The sequence below is a fragment of the Vombatus ursinus genome, unplaced genomic scaffold (assembly GCF_900497805.2).
Source record: "Vombatus ursinus unplaced genomic scaffold, bare-nosed wombat genome assembly UNPS02014813.1, whole genome shotgun sequence".
In the NCBI taxonomy this organism is placed as follows: Eukaryota; Metazoa; Chordata; class Mammalia; order Diprotodontia; family Vombatidae; genus Vombatus; species Vombatus ursinus.
In genome coordinates, this window is record NW_020954591.1 from 7,292,510 (window position 1) to 7,314,077 (window position 21,568).

The following is a 21,568-nucleotide window of genomic DNA, read 5'->3' on the forward strand; positions in this document are numbered from 1 at the left end:
AAAGTTCTTACCCTCAAGGACCTTATTCTACTCAAGGACTACAAAGGTGATGTAACATGAAGCATATTACAAGGAAAACTGAGGTAAGAAGAAAGGTGGTGGGATAAGGGAAGACTTGAGAAAGAAGATGACACCTGACTAGAGTTATGAAAGAATTCAGAAACAAAAGTGAGAAAGAAGACTTAAATACCTAACTGTTCTGAAGGAATATTTGAGGGGAGAGAAACTACTACTTAGTCAAAACAACATGTATTACCTCCTCCCCCCAAAAATCAGCATGTTCAAAACAGAATCCAATGGTATAATGAAAAGAACTGTGCACTTAGAACCAAGATACCTAGATAGGTTCACATTCCAGTTCTAAAGGTTTATTAGCTCTGTGACAATGAAGTAAATTAATTATTTGAGTTAGAGTCCTTACCTATAAATAAGCATAATTGTATTATCTACTTCTCAAGATTGTTTGGAGTAAAGTGCTTTGTAAAAGTCATTATGTAACTGTACATTTTACACATTACATAAATGTGAATTACTATTATCTTCTAAAACCTGCTCAAGTTCATAACATTAGTACTATCTTTAGTTATTCTTTCTTACTTCTCAACTCCATCAGTTACCAAATTGTACTGTTTTTGTCTCCACATTATCCAGAACAAATGAATTCAACGGAGGATAAGTGGTCAAAAGATATTAACAAATGCTCTCAAAAGAAATGGTAAACTATTAACAACATAGGAAATACTGCTCCAGATCATGTAGAGAATGTAAATCAAGGCAACTCTGAGATTTCACTTCACCCCCAGAAAATTGCAAATGATGATGAAAGCTAGGAACAATCAATGTCACAGAGATTGTGGAAAGACATGCATAGTAATAATAATACACTGCTGATGGAACTTTGAATTAGTTAAGCCATTTTAAAGAACAATTTAGAATTAAACTTTTAAAAAACTAAAATGTCTACACTCTTTGACACAGATCCCACTTCTAAGCATATAGCCTTCTCCCTTCAAAAAAGCCAGACAGAAAGGTCCCATATACACCAACATATCTAACAGCAGCAATTTTTGCGGTAGATAATAATAGAAACAAGGCTTAGGCCCAAAGACTGGAGAACAGCTAAACAGATCTGGGTACATTAACGATAAGAAATGATTAATATGAAGAATACAGAGAAGCATAGAAAAATTTACACCAACTGCTACAAAGGGAAGTAACAGAACCAAGAAAACAATACACAATCAAAAGTGAATGCTGAAAAAATATAATGATTCAAGTTTGACCCTAAAGATATGAGAAATGCTTTACCCTGCAAAGGGGATTATAGGTATGGCACACCACATATAACATCAAACTGGCTCAATATGTTAGTTAAACCAAACAATCTGTTTCCTAATTGTTATTCCTTGTTATAAAGATAGGCTCTCTTGGAAGGAATACATTTGGAAATTTCTGTGAAGCAAAAATGAAAGAAAAATAATAATAAAATTTTCTTTTTTTGAAAACTGCCCCAAAAAGGGGGAGGGCAAAGTTGATAGAGCACCAGCCCTGGAGTCAGTTACAGCCTTACTTCAAATCTGGCCTCAGACACTAACTAGCTATGTGATCCCGAGCAAATTATTTAATCCTAGTTGCCTCCCTCACTCCCCCCCCCCCAACAAAAAAGAAAGAAAGAAATGAAAATTGTTATGACACCATATAGGGGACATTCTAATCCAAAATTTTGCCTAAGACCTGCCCATCCCTCAACCCCACTAGGCTGGGACCCTCCTCTAAAAATCCCTGCCTGCCCCTTTTTAATAAACTCAAAAAAAGGCACCCAAAATGAGCAACAGATTCTCATGAAAATTTTGCATAAATGGAAAAGTTGGAATAAGGGTAATTACTGGTATTTTCACAGTTGCTTTTTCTTTTTTTCCTTATTTTGTAGTAACTTCACAAATGTTTAACAAACATTTAAAACACATTTAATACAGCATATTAAACATAGTTAATAAGTATTGATTAAATTTTCTTTTTGTATTGTGTAATAATAAGATCTGGGGGCTTGGTTTTTGGGTCCACACCCTCTTTCATATGTCTTCAGAAATGATTTGACGCTGTCATCATTGTGACACCTGTAGGACAGACCCCCCCCCCTTTATGTACTTGGTCTGGTTTGGCTGCCTTTCCTACACATCCATAACTATTAAGTTCAAAGTCCAGATGGTGGCTTCACCAACCACCAGGATGAAAAGGAGTTGTTATTAAATCTCTATAAATGGTTTCCATTTTTTATCTGTTTGTTGCCCCTTGTGACTTTGTTTAACTAAGACTCTAGCCAAAGTTTCATTAATCCTGTTTCTCTCTCCACTACTTCTCATTGTTTTATGAGGCAATATTGCTCATAATGTTCCACCACTTTTCCCTAGGATTTCAAGGTGAATTTATATTCTAGACTGGTGCAGCCCTTAGCACCTTACCATACTTCTCCCCTCCTTTGCAAGGAGATCAAGTGTTTGCTTGCTGGTGTGATTTCTAGGTTCTTCTGGTCTCATCACGGAAATAAATAAGCATTTATTAAAAATCTACTCTGTGCTGGGAGCTATGGTAAGTATGGGGGATCAAAAGTGAAACAATCTTTACTCTAAGGGACTTTTACATTCTAATGGGGCAGGTTTTAATTTAAATAAAAAAATTGGTTAAAATTCATTTAAACCTCCATATAAAGTTGTTATAATTAGGACCTATTCCCTTTTATCCATCCATTTCTCACTTTCAGTGTCAAAAACTCATTTAATTAGGTTGGAATCACTTTAACTTATTGTTCCCGCATCTTTATTCATTCTCTTACCTTTATATTAATTTGGATCTTTGTTGAGGTCAATGGCCTGACTGTACAACACAGAGAACAAATTCAGGAAAGACTGACAAACCAATTGTTTCCAGTCCACTAAAGTATGACAAATTTCACTTTTCTGTGATAAGTTTGTTGTTCACTATGTGAATTCTTTTCTCAGATGGATAGAAATGATGCTCCTGTGTAGGCTTGAAGACTTTAGTCTGTCTCATTCCTTACTCCTGACCCATATCTTTCAACGTTGTGTCAACTCTTTTCATTGAAGTCACTATATATCAAAGGGTACGCTGTTTTAATCTGGAAGGTGTCTTAGCAACATCTTCCTAGAATTTCTTTACCATTTCATTCTTTGCAGCAGTTTTGGTGGAAAAGCTGCAATTATTTTTATAGTTTTTTCTGTACTTATCATGAGTACTTCAATATAAGATCACCAAATATCCAATGAAATAATGCATAAAGACTCTATGACCACCTTTGTGCCATCAAAACAGGACTTTGTGGAAATGACTAAAAATGCCATTTTGAATATATCCACATTTTTTTTAAAAAAATCATCTTTTTCTACAAAAAAAAACCAGAAATCATCATTCTTTACTCTCTGATTATTTGACTTAGCATTATTAGTCACTATAGATCCCTATAAAACTAAACTATATTATGAATAACAATGAAACATAGTCCAAAGAGATCCAGAAAGGTCCACGTCACAACTTCTCTAGGTCTAACATTTTCCTCGGTAAATTAAGGGACTTGAGGTTACATGGTCAGTAAGGTCCTTCTAGCCCCACTAAATCCTATGAAAGGATTAAGGGGAAGAACAACAGCTGTATTCTTTAAAATCTACTCTGGAAGATTTTAAAAGATATAGTTATCTCTAAAAATGCCAAATGAGGCAATAATTTTATAGTCATAACAGTCAAATCACTCAAGTTTTTTTTTTTTTTAGTCTGAAAGCTGAATGCTTGTGCTGTAAAATTCCCTGTAACTAGTTCCCACTACAACCAGTAGATGGTACTCTCCATGTAGACAAGCCTACTGGACTATGTTTAAACAGAAAAGTGAAGTCAGTCTGCAAGCGACATAACTAAAAATTGGGTAAATGTGTATTATAGAGAGAAAAAATAAAGATATATACAAAATGAACCAATAGCTCCTTTAAAATGTCAACTGGATGATAATATCCACATATTTTATATCAAACTACTCAAATGAAAAAATTATCACTCAAGTACAGAAGATGTTTATCCTTCACAAACATGCTAAATAGAACATGCATTTTAATACCTATTCCAGATCAAATGAGTTAATATAGAGTAACAGGTAAATTTTTCTGTTAAAATTATCTCAAATATCTTAGAGGTGCTTCTCATTTAAGACAATCTTTAAAATACATACATTTCCCTGATCCTCCAATTTAACTTTACTTCTTAGTTTAGATTTTTTGCATCTTGAATTTTTTTTGTTGTTGTCTTATAGGAACCAATAAAACTCAGCAAAACAACTGTTGAGGATGAGGTAAGAAGGCATAGTAAAGATTTAGTAAGGGGCCTTAACTAAGGTAGAACCCAAAACCTTGGCAATGCTAGGTTCTAATAAACGACAAAGATGAGAATAATTCTTAAAATGTTTATATTTTAGACTATATTTAATATAAAGTTCTAGTACCTCAGGCTTGCAAACTAAGAGTCATCCTGTATTCCTCATTATCTCTCACACCCTCCCCCCATATCCAGTCTGTTGTCAAGGCTGGTCAATTTCACATTTGTAACATCTCTTGAATATGCCCCCTTTTCTCCTCTGACCCTGCCACCCCTCTAATGCCGGCTCTCATCACCTCACACCTTGATTACTGTCTGCTGCTGAGTCTGCCTGCCTCAATCTCTCCACACTCCAATCCATCCTCCATTCAGCCACTAAAGTGATTTTCCTAAAACACAGGTCCAATCATGTCACCCCCTACTCAAACTCCAATGGTTTCCTATTGCCTCCAGGAGCAAATAAAAAATGCTCTTTTGGCATTTAAAATCCTTCATAATCTAGTACCTTTTCACCTTTCCAGTCTTCTTACACCTTATTCCCCTACACGCACTCTCTGATTCAACTGCACTGGCTTCCCAGCTATTTCATAAATAAGATGCTCAGTATCTCTTGGCTCCAGACATTTTCTCTAGCTGTCCCCCTTGCCTGGAATGCTCTCACTGGGAGACCAGGTCTCCCTGACTTCTAAGTCCTAACTAAAATCCCACATTCTGAAGGAAACCTTCCCTAACCCTCTTAATTCCAGCGCTTTTCCTTCTTAATTATTTCCCATTTATCTTGTATATAGCTTGCTTTGTATATATTTGTTTGCATATTGCCCGCCCACTAGATTTTGAGTTCCTTAAGAGCAGAGACTGTCTTTTTTTTTTTTTAAAGGCAATTGGGGTTAAGTGACTTGCCCAGGGTCACACAGCTAGTTAAGTGTCAAGTGTTGGTCTGAGGCCGGATTTGAACTCAGGTCCTCCTGACTTCAGGGCCGGTGCTCTATCTACTGCACCACCTAACTGCCCCCAGAGATTGTCTTTTGCCTTTTTTTTGTATCCCTAGAGCTTAACACCGTGCTTGACACATTACAGGTGCTTAACAAATGTTTACTGATTGACAGTACAAGACTTAAGATACTGCTAAACACTCTCCCACAAGTCTTTCCATTGGCAACTAAAGTTACCTTGGATTTGGATAACCCAACTGTTAATTTACTATCACAGACATCTCATTTGATTCCTGAGGAAGTATTATTTTCCTGATTTTACAAATGAAGAAACTAAGGTTCAAGGTCACATTTGCTACATAGTAAAGATTTTCAGATCCTTACCTACCACCCTCTTCATTAAACTAAGTCCACCCTCAACGACATTAAATAGTTCATTTATGAGCAAAAAAGGATCAAAGTTCTAGGAGTTGGTATATACATAAAGCTATACCCAACAGAACTCCCAACTGTCCAGTGATTAGAACAGAAACAGGACCATAAGAACAATCTTAATTCCAAGTCTTTTCACTATCACCATTCCCAAGACACAATGCAGTGGATCCAACTCCACCTTTTCAAAAGTATTAGTTTTCTCTTCCTAATCTTTTTAATCCCTTTCTACTTCAGCAACAATCCTTTACCATAACATGCAGCTGAATCCTAATCTAAAACTCACATGTTGCAACTCTTCCCTTTTTCTCCTTAGCATCTTTCTGTAGTCCAACGAGCAACAGATTTAAAAGTTTGGAAGACCTGAGTTCAAATCCTATCTCAGACAGGACCCTGTATGACCCTGGGCAAGTCCCTTAACCTCTCTGTCTCAATTTCCTCATGTGTAAAGTTAAAGACAGTAATAGCACCTACCTCATAGTATTTTATGAGATACTATAAAGTAACTTACCATGCAAATCTTAAAACAATCCCAAGCTGAGGGCCTTGCCTCATATTTAACTGAAAAAAAACTAAGTCCATTGGTCAAGAGCTCCCTCTCTTGCCTGCCTCCTCTTTTCACACCCCACAGATGCTTTCAGCCACTGTCTCACTTAAAGATAAGGACCTTTCCTTTGTTACAGTAAACCACTCTACTAACAAGAATAATAGATTCCATATCATCTTCTCCACCAAATTGCCCCCCTCTATCTATGATCAGTTTCATTTGTCTTCAATCTCTCCTTTCTATTAATACTTCCCTACTGCTTTCAAAAATGCCCATATCTAGTCCACTGGAGAATAGTATTGTGATATATATATTTTTTAAAAAAAGACAAATATAAGGATGGATTCAGAGAAACTTAGGAAGACTTATATGAACTGATGCCAAGTGAAGGTAGCAGAATATAAGAAAAATTTATACAGTGACAAGATAAAAAATAACACTGAAGGACTTACAAACTCTGATCAATGAAATAACCAATTATGACTCTAGAATTAGAGTAATGATGAAGTATGTTTCCCAAATATTGACAGAAGAGTTGGGCTACAGCAGCAGACATATGTTTTCAGACATGGTCAACCTGTTGATTTATTTTGCTGGACTATTCTTATGAGTTACAAGAGAGGGTGGCTTTGAGGAGGGAACCAGTTGAAGAGAAAGGAGTATAGTAATAATGATTCCTCTCCACGTTGTACTCTGGACTTTAACTACCATACCCAGAAACCTCTTCATCTTGGAAGCTCCATGCTGCTAACCCCCTTCCCCTCTTTCTTAGCTTCTTTTTTGTATGTCGTATTTTCCTCTCTTAGAATATAAATTCCTTTAAGGTCAGAGTCTGTCTTTCTGCTTGTATTTGCATTCTCAGCCTTAGCACAATGTCTGGCACATAGTAAACACTCAAAAAAGAAGATAAAGAGTGTCAATGAAGAACAGAAGAGAATAGAAGGTAATCTAGAAGAGATGGAGAGAAACAGGACAGCTTTGGAACTATCATGTTGTGAGTGTGAGAGTGTGTGTATGCATGTATGTATGCAAGTATGTATGCATGTATAAAAACAATTATATGTTAGATAGAGAACACCTATACAACTGAATACAACATACAGAATACAACACCTGAACTACTGCAGTAACCTGATGGTCAGTCTTCTTATATCAACCCTCTCCTCACTCCAGTCTATCTTCCACTCAGCTTTCAAACTGATCATCCTAAAGTACAGGTTTGACCATGTCACCTCCTGCCCTTCTACTCAACCAACTCCCTATTGCCTCCAGGATCAAATACAAAATTCTCTGTTTGACTTTTAAAACCCTTCATAATCTGGTCCTTCCTACCTTTCCTGTCTTCTTATACTTCATTTCCTTCCTTGTACTCCAAGACCCAGTGAAACTAGCTGTTCCTCAAATACAACACTCCATCTCCTGACTCTGGCATTTTCACTGACTGTCCCCCATGCACGGAACTCTCTTCCTACTCATCTCTGCCTCCTGAATTCCTGGTTTCCTTCAAGTCTCAGTTAAAGTTCCACTTTCTGCAAAAAGCCTTTCCCAGTGCTCCTTAATCTTAGTGTCTTCCCTCTATGAATACCTCCAATTTATCCTCTAGATAGCTTGTTTGTACAGTTGTTTGCATGTTATCTCCAGCAGACTAAATTCCTTGAGAAAAGGAACTATAGTTTTGTTCATTTGTTTGATATTGCCTTTCTTTGTATCCCCAGTGCTTGAAACATAGTAAGTGCCCAATAAAGAGATGGAGAGATGTTGCCAAGGTGAAATTAACAGACCTTGGCAACCAATAGGATATGGAGGTTAAGGGGGTGAGACAGAGAGAAGAGTTGAGGAAGACACCTAGGTTGACAGCCGAGAACCACAAACTGGACTAATTTTGTATAAAAAATGTTAATGTTTGCTAATATTTGTCCATTTCAGAATAACAAAATAAAATTAACATCCTGGGGAAAAAAATAAAGCTAGAGCTCAGATAGATAAATTTTGCTTATCTTTCCTCTTAAACCTTATCAAGGTAATTCAAGTAGTTAAGAAAAGTTTCCAAGAGGAAGAGGCAGGTGAAGGAAGAAAAAAGACTAACAAGGGAAAGTGTTGTGGGTATGTATCCTAGGAATAGGAAACAACTATGCAAAGCCACAGTAGCACAATGCAGATTTTGGGGAATAACAAAAAAAAGCCATAAAAGGGAACAATGTAAAACAACAAACATAGAAAAGTAAGTTAGAAATCTGGAACTATATCCAATAGGTCACTAAACTGCATACATCTCTTCAACCAGTGAAAGCCATGTGCTAGGCATATACAGTCAGTCAATAAGCACTTATTAGGTGTCTACTATGTGCCAGGCACTATGCCAAGTGCTAGGGATTTAAAGAAAGACAGATAGTTCCTGGCCTTGAGGAGCTCACAATTTAATGAGGGTGACAACATGCAAACAGCTACATAAAAATATGCTATATACAAGATAAATAGGAAATAATCAACAGTGGGACTTTGAATTAAGAGAAATCAAGAAAATCTTCCTGTAGAAGGTCAAGATTTTAGTTGGAATTTGGAAGGAAGTTGGTGAAGCAAGGAGGAAGACAGAGGAAAAAGAGCATTCCAGGAATAGAAGACAGGCAGAGAAAGAAAATGCTCAGAGTCTGGAGATGGAGTATCTTGTTCCAGGAACAACAAGGAAACCAATGTCACCGACTCAAAATTAAGTGGGGAAAAGGGAAAGGTGTAAGAAGGCTCGGAAAGGTGATGTGGGAATTTGAAAGCCAGACAAAGGATTTAATATTTGATTCTGGAGGTGATAGGGAGACACTGGAGTCTACTGAATAGAGGGTGAGGGGGCTATGTGGTCAGAACCCATGCTTTAGGAAAATCACTTTTAGTAGCTAAATGGAAGATGGGCTGGAGTAGGGAAAGACTTGTGGTAGACAGAGTCAACAGCAAAGCCACCAGCATTATTATTGCAATAATCCAAGTGTGAGGTGATGAGGACCTACAGCAGGGTGATAGTAGTGTCAAAGGAGAAAAGGGGTTGTTTTGGAGAGATGTCACAAAGCTGAAATCAAAAGGTTTTAGCAAAAGATTGGATATGGGGGATGAGATAAGAGTGAGGAGCTGAGGAAGGCAACTATGTTGAGAGCCTTAGCAGTAATTAGAAAAGTAGAGAAGAGGGAAGAAGGATATGGAGATAACTAACGAGTTCCATTTTGGATACATTGAGTTTTAAATATCTACTGGACGTCCAGTTCAAGATGTGTGGAAAAAAAAGTTAGAGATGTGGGACTGGAGGTCAGCAGAGAGGTCAAGGCTGGATAAAGAGATTTGAGAATCATCAGCATAGAAAAGAAAATTAAATTCATGGAAGTTGATGAGGTCAAATGAAGAAGTATATAGAGAGAAAACAGAGTTGAGGATAGAGCTCTGTAGGACACTCAGAGTTAGTGGGCATGGCCTGTACGAAGATCCAGCAAAGGAGATAAACTCCAACAATATTAAAGAAGGAAAGCATCTGCATGTTGTGGCAAAAAAAAAGGAAAACTATGATAGTCTGTCAAATGGGAAATGACTGACAACAAATTCACATAAGTATATGAATGCAGTGATATATAACTGTGAATAAGAAATGATAAATGTATTCAGAGAAATTTGAGAAAACATGTGAAATGACAAAGAGTGAACAATATATGCAATGGCCACAATGCTATAAAGCCAGAACTCTGATTTTAAGAACAATGATCAACTATTACTTCAGAAGGTGTAAATGAAGCATGCTTCCTACCTCTTGATAGAAAAGTAATCATCTAGAGGTCCAAAAGGAGAGAGACATTTTCATATATGAAAATTAATATATTTGCATATGAATTTATTTTGCTTGACTATTCTTATTTTCTATAAGGGAGGGCTTTTTTGTGGGGAGGAGTCAGTAGGTAATGTTTATGACGTCAAGAAAGTGTCAATAAAATATTTTAAAATACACGATAGACTAGTAGGAAGTTCAGAAGAAGACACTGTCAAGGACAGCTTTTTGTATTAAAATGTAATACACACTTTGTATTTTTTAAAACTGTACATAATTAAATTTATTATTTAAAAGTTATTTTTTCCTTTGTATGTTGAAATATTCATGCTCAGATTCATAATAAAAAAGAAAAAATAATTTTAAAAACGGGGGAAAATAATCTGAAGCCAGATTGTGAAGGGCTTCAGAAGTAAGGCTGAGAAGTTAGTATTGTAAACAAACAAACAAACAAAAAAAAAGGGCAGAGAAGTTAGTACTGTAGTCTAAAAGCCATAAGGGACAAGAGGGAAGTGGCAATAACAATAGTCTAGGTGAAGAATGCTAAGAACTGAACTAGTGCAGTGGTAGCCTTAGGAAATAAGAGAAATTTTCAGATTTAGACAACATTGAGGGTGAATGGCCAAAAATACTAAACTGATTGGATATGATGGGCAAAATAAGAGGAAGGAATCAAGGATGGCTCTTAAGTTGAAAACCCAAATGATGATGGCCCTCAACAGAAATAAGAAATATTAGAGGAGGGGCAAGTTTAAAAGGGAATATAAGCAAAATGACAACATAGAAAAGCCAATCTAGAAGTATATGTTATTTATACTACCTTGTTAAATGATTTTACATATGTATATGAATACACACTTATTTATATTTATATAAAATGCCTGAATTTGTTTACAAACATTACAACAACCCCAACCTTCTGGGGTAGGCTGGAAAAGTATTCCCCTCACCCCATTTTACAGATGAAAGCACTGAGTCTCAAAGAGGTTATAAAACTTGCCCACTACAACACAGCTATAAGTAGTAGACATATTGAGGGGGCAGGTAAGTAGCACAGTGGATAGAGCACTGGTCCTCAAGTCAGAAGGACCTGAGTTCAAATTCAGCCTCAGACCAAACACTTGACACTTACTAGCTGTGTGACCCTGGGCAAATCACCTAACCCCAGTTGCCTAGAACAAAACAAAACAAAACAAAAACAAAACCTTCAGTAGACTTATATTGAAACTCAGATATCTTGACTCCCAAGTCCAATATTCTTTCCCTAACACAAACTAAGTTGTAAGCAAAATGGTATAATAACAAGAAAATATACTGGACTTCAAGTTAGAAGACCTAGTTTCAAAACCCAGTTCTAGTCTTTCCTGTATGACTCTGGGAAAGCTTCTTAACCTCCCTGGCTTCAGTTTCCTCATCTGTAGAGGAATGCCCCTAGATTATGTCTAACATCCTTTCCAGTTCTAAATCTATGATCCTTCCTGTCTGTTCTGCTAGCTTTAAAAAAAAACACCACTCCTCGGAAGAGGAAGGGGTGGGCGTTAGTCAAGCAGACATTTATTCTCAGCAAATATGGTGGGGTTTCACTTACTATACTTACACAATTTACAGAATTGAGATTCAGAAAATCTTTGATATTATTTCAGAACAAAGCACCTTCTAAAATACTTTTCATTTCACTGGACTATTTCAACAATGGGTAATTGCTGGCTAAATTCATCTGAGCTACAAAAATTTTACTATGCCAACAATAAAATGTTTCACTGTAGTTACAACAACCAAAATCAGCATGCAGTTTAAATGTATGACTCAAACTTTTTCTTCTATTTTTCTCTGCAGTCTTTAAAAAAAGGTCTCGAATCTTCAGAGTCTGCACCTTTGTGACAACTGTCTATCCATTTTTACTATTCTGAACTTAACATCAAAGGAGTGTTGCAATATACAAAGTAGAGAAGAGAAAGAAGAGTTGTACATGAAATGGCCAATCGCTTATATAGCTTGCATTTCCTTTTATATTATGAATATATATAATTCACACATTAGAAATTCAACCTATAGCTTTCAAAGCTGTCCCACTTGTCTGTTTCCTTTTATCCTTCTTTCTGTTCTTTTCTGAACATTTTTGAAAACTTACCTATCCATTTCAATGATTACCAAAGGCAAGCGCTCACATAGCGGTCAGAAGAAGCGATACAAGGACACTTTCAAGGTCTCTCTTAAGAACTTTGGAATTGATTGTGTGACATGGGAGACAATGGCACAATACCACCCAGCATGGCGTGTTCTCATCAGAAAAGGTGCTATGCTTTATGACCAAAGCAGAATTAAAGTAGCTCAAAAGAAAAGCAAGATATGCAAATTCAGAGAATCCACTCCAAATGTTCGCATGAACTATTTGTGCCCAACCTGTGGTAGAGCATTCGAAGCTCCTATGGGTCTGATCAGCCACAGTCGAACGCATTGTAACTTGATTCTAACATAGTGATGTCATTTTGGTCATCTTCAAGAATGATGGACAACAACCAACCAACTACTAAAAAATAGCAGAATTTGTTTCTGAAAAATAACTTTAAAATTTAAAATTAGATGGAAATTATAGACAGCCTGGAATCAACAGGAAACACACAGTTGCTTTCAAAAGAATACATATACCAACCAACATTTGAGAAAATCTTTAGACCTTATTTAAAAAAAAAGTCTGGGAATCTGTCAAAATGTAAACATTTTGCTGGGAAAAGAATAAATAGCCTTAGGAAAGTAAATTTTTTATTTTTTTTTTTAAAGTAAGCTTTTTTAAAAAATTCACACAGCCAGATCACAGATTTAGAACTGGAAGGGATCTTAGGTGTCAGCTAATTCAATGTCATTTTAGAGATAAGGAAACTGAAGCTCAGGAAGATCAAAATTTTCTGTTCTATACAATAAAGTGAAACTGTCAAAACAAGGCCTTTCTTGCAGAAAATACAAAAAAGCAAAAAAAAAAACCTCAGAAATTCTTTAAAAATTGGAGAACTTGCACAATGGAACAAATTATGGTTTTCTTTTCTTCTTTAAATGCCTGAGCAAACAAGATAGACCATGATTTTTATGAGCTCCCTAGTGGGAAGCTGATTATTGTCCATAATTACTGAAGGCGCAAAGTTAAGATAACCAAATCCATTGGGGATAATTTTTAAGATCAGCTAAAAGATTCAAATTTGGAAATAATAAATTTTCCCTCAGAGATATTCTCTAATTGGATACTACAAAGAAGATACTTAACAAGCTAGTAAAAATTGACATTAAAACTATCATCTCTATCACTGAGCCAAAAAAAGAAAAAAACAGAAGAGTTGAGATCATGGTCAATTGCTGATAGCTAAACCTTCTCTTAGGCTTGAAAAAAGATGAAGAGTAATTACTGATGAAACATAATCCTAAGAGTTGTAAAATGCATCCCACCAAATTAACTATCATCCTTATAAAATGCTATAATTCTTTAAGTATCTTACACAAGAAATTTTATCTATTTACTAGTGCCTATCACTGAACTTAAATAAACACAGGCATTTTTTCCAGATGACATGGATATTATATCAGGTAATCTTTATTTTATGGCAGAGAGAGCCAGCTCATGGCACATGAGTCTACAGAGATTGACTTGTGGATAGGATATAATTCTTGTCTTTGGGGAGCATACAGCTCCAATTGGAGGATAGGAACTCTGTATACAATTTTTAAATACGTTACATGAATAAAATCAATGAAGAAATAGTAGAATGGAGAAAAACGATGTGCAAAAAGGTCTGATGTACAATATGCAGATGGGGCAGCTAGGTGGTGCAACAGAGTGCTGGACCTAGAGTCAAGAAGACTCGTCTCTTGAATTCAAAATCAGCCTCAGATACTAACTGTATGACCCTGGGCAAGTCACTTAACTCTGTTTGCCTCAGTTTCCTCCTTTGTCAAAAGAGCTAGAGAAGGAAATGGCAAACCATTCCAGTATCTTTGCCAAGAAAATCCCAAATGGGGTCAGGAAGAGTTAGACAAGACTGAAATAACTAAACAGCAACAACAAAACAACATACAGATAACTATACATATATAAAGCCTAGAACCATTTTCCAATAGATAAGTAGTCCAAAGATATGGAAAAAAGAGATCTGAAAAGTACAAATTAAAAATGAAAACATTCTCCCAAAGACATGAGTGCAAATTAAAATAACTGAGATAACTTTACAACTTGGAAATTGGCAAAGATGACAAAAATGAAAGAAGCAACACTGGAGAGACTGCTGGTGGAAAGGAGACAAACTGCTGGTGGAAATGTTAAGTAATCCAATCATTCTGACTTCACCAGCCTCACTGAGTACTCATTCCATCACGCTATGGACAGCTATAACTCCACTGCAATCAGGAATTTTCTACCCCACCCTTCAACTCCTGCTTTCAGCTACACACAGGTGACTAATACCCTGGGACAACTCTATCTCAAAAGCAAACTTCTATAGAAATGATAACCTTACCTGAATTCAACTGCCATCAGACCACCTCAGTGATTCTGAACCTCTAGAGGCCATTCTTTGTCCCCCATGGACTGTTCCTTTATTACCATTCCCCTCAACCCAATCTCCCCTACATCCCACTCCAAAGTTACCTGTCCCTTCCACCTATTCTCTCTGAAATACCTGATCCACAGATAACAAACTTGCTTTCAGATTAAATCTTTTGCTTTCTTTCTCCCTCCCTCTTCTTGCACTCATAGCCTCCTGATGACATAGCTTCCCCAAGGTATCATTTACAGCACTGTTTGCACTGGTGGTGGTCGGGTGAAAATGCTCCTTACCACTTTCAGACTTTCCCTCTACCACCATCACTCAACAATCCCTTCTCCCTTGAGGTTCATTTAATCTATAATCGCTCCCCAAGCAAGATTCTGGTGGCTATTGTCTATCAACATCTAAAATATAGTCCTTCCTTCCTACCTCAACAAGTTCAGTGCCTGTTTCACAGTCTCTGCTCCCCAATTCCTGCCCTAATACAATGGGACTTTACATACATAGCAATACCCCCCAAACACTCTAACCTCCCAATTCTTGAACGTATTTACTTCCGGTACCCTACTCCTCTATCTAACCTCCACTATAAACAGAGACAGTCATATCCTTGATCTTGCCATCACCCACAAACGCAACCACTTCCATGTTCCCTTAATTAATCACAATCTATTGTCATTCCACCTTTCCCTTTGCTTTGCAAACCCAAACTTCTCCTCATTGTGGACTCCAAGCCTTCTATCCCTCAATCATTTCCCAGGCCATCACCCCCAGAGTGGCTACATTCTCTTCCCTCCCCGATCCTGATCCTTTGATGACGCTCTTCTCTCAAGTCACTTGTCCTTTTGTCCTATCTAAAACCTTACCCTTCCAAACTTCATCCCAGGATTGCCACCAACTGCTGCCTTCAATCTTGCTTTCATGCTGCTGAACAAAGCTGGAGAATTCACAAAAGCATGCTAATTAGGTACATTACAAACTGGTATCACAATATACCAATTGGACCCTGACTGTGGCAAGGCAATAGTTACAGAATTGCAATGCCTTAAGGCAGCTAAGTGACAGTGGTTAAGGTTGGACAAGAGTCAAGAAGATCTGAGTTTAAATCCAGCCTCAGACATTAATTAGCTATGTCACTTAAATGACACAAAGTCATCTCTGAATGCCTCAGTTTCCAAAAATATAAAATGGGGATAATAATAGCATCTACACTCACAGGGTTATTGTGAAGATCAAATAAGTTATATTTGTAAAGTGCTTAGCACAGTGTCTGGTGCTTAATAAATGTTTATTCCTTTTCCCCTTGTATAACTCCCAAATCAATTCACTTATCCTATTTAAACCACAATGTTTTTTCCAAATCTTTTCATCCCTCCTCAAACCTTTCGTAGTTCCCCATCCCTCCATCTTCTCAGCTGATAATCTTGTCTCATAATTCACTGAAAAAAAAAATTTGAGGCCATTGGCTCCCTTTTCTCCAGTCTTCCCTGGCCTGGAGTAGAGAGAGACTTGAGACAGGAGACAAACCAGCAAATTGGACAAATCGACTATTACAATAGTGCAGGTATGGTACAGTGGGCTAGAATACCAGGCTTGGAGTCAGGAGGACCTGAATTCAAAGATGGCCTCAGAAACTAACTAGCTATTTGATTCTGGGCAAGTCACTTCACCTCAGTTTGTCTGTTTCCTCATCTTTAAAATGGGAATAATAGCACCTACCTTCCAGGGTTGTTATGAGGACCAAATGAGATAACTGTAAAGTGTTTAGCACAGTACTATATAAATGTTAGCTAGTAGTAGTAGAAGAAGATGTGAAATGATGTAGGCCTTCACCAGAATGGTGGTAGAGTCAGAGGAGATAAAGAGGCATTTGAGGGATGTTAGGTAAAACAGGACTTGACAAAATACTGGATATGGGAAGCGAGAGTGAGGAGTTAAAGATGACATCTAGGTTGTGAGATTAGGTGACTGGAAAGAAGGTGTTGCTCTCAACAATTACAGGAAATACAGAAAGAAGAGGGAAAAGTTTTGTGGGAAATACAATACATTTAAGTTTTTAAAGTATTTATAGGACATATATATGTGATAGTTTTTAAGGTATCTATGGGACATATATGTGTCTTATAGCTTTAAGTTTTACAAAATTTTAAAAAATTTATATTTATATTTGCCATGTCCAAAAAGGAGTTTGAGATGTGAGACTAAAAGTCAGGATACAGAACACTGTTGGATAAGTAGATCTTAGAAGCATAATCACAGAAGATAACTGAATCTATGTAACCTGATGAGATCACTGAGTAAAGTAGTATAAAGAGAGAAAAGATACTCATGGTAAGCAGGCATGACCTAGATGAAGATCCAGCAAGGAAGAATGAGGAGTGGTCAGAGACATAGGAGGAGAACTGGAATTACAAAAAATTTTAAAGGTGAGTATCATGGAAAGGACGGTAAACAGAAGTGTCAAAGGCTGAAGAGAGTTAAAAATAGCTGAGTATTGAAAAACGATCATTATACTTGGCAAGTAAAATCACTGGTAACTTTGAAGAGGGCATTTTCAGTTAAATGATGAGATCAGAAATCAGACTGTAGGAACTTGAAAACAGAGTGAAAGGAAAGAAAGTGGTAAGCTTTCAAAAAAAAAACTGAACACAGACTTCTCAACAAAGTTAGCAACAAAAGGGAAAAGAGATATGACAGGAGAACTAACTGGAATGACTGGATCAAGTAAGGGTTTTTTGAGGATTGGGAAGTCATGGTATGTTGGTAAGAAGGAAGAAAGGAAGGAAATAAGCATTTATTAAGCACTTACTATGTGCCAGGCTGTACACTGTGCTAAGCACTTCACAAATGTCATTTCATTTGATCTTCACAACAGCTCTGGGAGGCAGGTGCTACTATTATCCTCATTTTACAGATGAGAAAACTGAGGCAAACAGAAGCTAAATAACTTGCCCAAGATCATACAAGTCATCCTGACACCAGTCCCAGTGCTCTATCCACTGTGCCCACCTTGCTGTCTTCTCTGTTTGTAGACAGTAAGGAAGGACCAAGAGACAGGGAGCAGTAAAGACAAGTGGGAGAGTGGGATGACAGAGGGGACAATCAACCTGCTGGAGAAGACAGGATAGAATGGGATCACTTGTACAGGTAGAGAGGCATATGCCTTGCCAACATACTGTGTGATGTAGGAGTGAAGGCAGAGGATCATGGCAGAAGGCATCTGAGTGATGAGATGAGGAGAGGAGAAGAGGCAGCTCTCAGCAAATAGCCTCCATATTTTTTTCCCAGGAAAATGTGAGGCAAAGTCCTTAGCTGAGTGGGTGTGGGAAGGGAAAGCTATCAAAGGTTAGAGAAGGCATGAAAAGGTTTGGAAAAGACTCTGTAGTGATTGTAAATTGATTAGGGAAGTGTAAAGGATTGCTGGGCCACAGTGAGGATCCAGTTGAGATTATTTGACATCAACTTGTAGGGGACCTAGTCAATATGGTTTTGCGATTTTCTCTAGCTTCATTCAGCAGCACATGAATGGAGCAAAGGCAGGATAAGAGGGGTAATCCAAGGCTAAAGTTCAACAATACGGCAAGTGACAGAAGAGGGCAGCATGGAGCTGAACTAGTTCACCAAGAGGTCAAAATGGGGAAAGGAAGAAAGTGAAGACATTGCAGGGATAATGGCCTGGGAAAGAATTTGAGGATGGACTGGAGTGTCACAGCGAAGACAGGTTTGGGATTGCAAGACAGAGGGAGAGTTAAAGACAACAGATTATTTTCAGTTAAGGGAATTTCAAAGTTCATGAACAGGCAAATCAAAACAACTGTGTTTAAAAAAAACTATCAATTTCAAAAGATACAGAAAGCAGGGGTTTTCTCAATTGCTTGAAGGATGATTATATGTAAGAAGCATTAAATGGGTTCTGCTTTGCCTTAGAAAATCAATGTGCAGAAATTCTGAGAGAAGATTTGGTTCAATTCAAGGAAAAACTTTCTAACAATTAGAGCTAACCAAAATGGAATGAACTGACTTGGAAAGAAATGGATTTCCCTTCATTAGAGATCTTCAGATGAAGAACAACAAGATCAACAAGCATTTATTAAGCACGTACTACGCGCCAGGCACTGTGTAAGGCATCAGAAATGCGAATACACACTATGAAACGTTTTCTCCTCTCAAGGAGCTTACATTCTAATGGAGTTTGGATGATTACTTGTTGGAGATGTTGTGGAGGAAATTCCTACACAGGTATGGTTGAACTAAGATGGGCTTGGATTATGCACATCTGAATTTCAATTATTTGGCCAAATGGCTCATAATTTAAGACAGATGAATTTCAGGCAATTATCTAATAAATCTTAATGTATGAACTTATTTAATTCTTTTTTAAAAAAGTAAAGTTTTGATAGCCAAAATCCTTAATTTTGGCAGTTGTATAGTACCCTCTTGTGGACAGATAAGTAAACTGGCAATAGGAAAAAGGGGGGAGCTTTACTCTTTCATATTTAAGAAAGGAATAGATCTTTAGTAAGTCTTCATCTAATTTATTCTCACAGTCACTTGGAAAGCCTGAAAAAAGGAAAGGAAATGTACCTTCTTGGTCAAAAGACGTTAGGAAAAACTAAAGAAGAACCAAATTCTGATGAAAATAACTTCAGGAAAATAAGCATAAAAGTATAGATTTTCACAAAATGGAAGTCAACATGGCTACCTCAGTACACACTACAAACTTATTAAACATGATGTGCCAAGCAATGGTAATAAAACAAAAGCAAAGATAGTACCTGCCCCCAAGGAATTTACATTCTAAGTGGAGGGCAACAATTTACAATGCAATGTGATAAACAGGGAAGAGGTATGTTGGTTCAGAAATTTATAGGAATAGTGAAATCATAGTAAACTAGATTGAAATACCCCATCCAGGAACAACAGCAGAGTTGATTCAATCATGGGTCTTGGTTCCAAAAGGGGGTATAAGGAAAAAAGGAAGAGGGAAGAAGGAAAGGGCATATGGAAGGCAGTTAGTTATCTGAGGTTGTGGAGATGCTAGGAGAGTAGAGAATGAAGTGGAAGTATGGCTTTCCTTAAACAGTGTTCTACCCCCAACAATTGGGGGTAGATGGAACATGCACGGAGAGGCTGACAGTTCCTCCAGGGAGGCAAGGTTGGCTAGACTATGAAAATGATACAGATTCTGTGGAGATTGTGCAGAATGCTTCTTCATCTTGACTTGTCTACCTTCACTGGTGACAGTGAAAAAAAAATGTAAGAAACATTCACTGGATGTATATCAAAATGAAAACATATGATGGTACAAGCTATTAGCTAGCATATTTTGTTCTAGGGAATGAAAGAAGTAAAACTGAAGCACAGTTAAGATTATTAAGGAAAAAGAAGTACCAAAAATGTCTGTTCTCTTATGAAGAAGTTCACTTAGGTAACAGAGAATAATTTTGTTACCAAAACCTATTTATTTTACAAAATCAACTTTTCCCCACAGTTGTCTCTATCTGGCGACAAAGGCAAACACTGAGATAGGAAGTGAGCAAGGAAAAGTGGCAAGCTCTATTTTCCCTCCAGATTACTATCCTATGAAGAATCCCTGGTATCCATCTTCTAACAAAAAGATGATGGACTTGGGGTCCAGATTGGGACATAATTTTTTTAGACAGCCAATGGAGAAATGTGTTTTGCTTGACTATATATGTTTATAACAGGTTATAGCTTTTTTTCTTTTTCAACTGGGGGGGGAGAGGTAGGAGGGAAAGGGCATACTTTCACTGAAAAAAAAATAAAAATTTAAGGAAAAAAAAAAAGAATCTTCAAGTTCCAAGTTCACTGTGGCTCCTGCTGATATCATGAAGTTAAATAGAAAAAAGGAAATTCTGTAATGAGATCACTGGCACAGAGGGACAGAGCTAGACAGTGGGTAATCTCAAAGAAGGCCTAAAGAAAGTAGCTTGTCCATTCCTCCCACCCCACCCCACTGGAAAATTTGGAAGAGGTTGCCTCCATACAGCAAGCTCTCAGTGACTTCATTCAGTCCCCAGATTTCTAAAGCCCCCACAAGGGTACCTCACCAAATTCATTCCTCCCCCCAAGGTGCCCTATACTCCAAGATAACCTATTGTTCTACCCCAAAATCAAAATTAACATCCCCTCAATGCATTTCAATGTGGATTAATTTTAAAACTTTGCTTTCCTAAACCTAAGTAATTTATGTACAGTCTAACATCTTCCCCAGCACTCCATTTCCAAAGGTATTTTGCCTGTAAACTACAAATTAATCTCCAGAAATAGCAGTGTTACAATGTTTTATACAGTGAAAGCTGAGCTGAAAATTTGGAGTCAAGAGATTCCATCTTCAACCTTCTACTTATCCATGTAGTTGAGTGACCCTGAGAAAGTCACAATTTCTTCTGGTCTCATGTAAGGAAACTTTAAAGAGGTTAAAATTAAGTGGGAGAGTAGAACTAGATAGTCTTTACAATTCCAACTCTAAAATCATGCAATCAAACACAATGCACAGTCCCAATAGCTGTATCTTCCACAGAGTAAGAAGCTAATCAATGTTTCAAGTCAATTGAATCACTGTAGGAATATAGATGAATTCCAAGGTTCCTTCTGGCTCTAAAATCCTCTGAATTTTATGAATTTCAGTGTGGAGTCTTCTGTTTCATACCACTACTCCTCAGTGGCCTCCTCCACTAGTCTTACCACTAGTGACCTTTAAAAAAGCTAGGGAAAGAAAAAGTGATTTGTGAGTGGTTTCCCCTCCCCCCATCTTCTACAGAAGAGTACCAATACTACCTGAAATTCTATCAGAGACACAGTTTGACTGAAGAGGAAGAAACAGAATTCTGCAGCATAGAATAATGGAGGAAGAAGACTGGGGTCAAAAGACTAGTCACAGGATAGAACTGGAGGGAACTTCAAGAGTAATCTAATCCCAATTCCC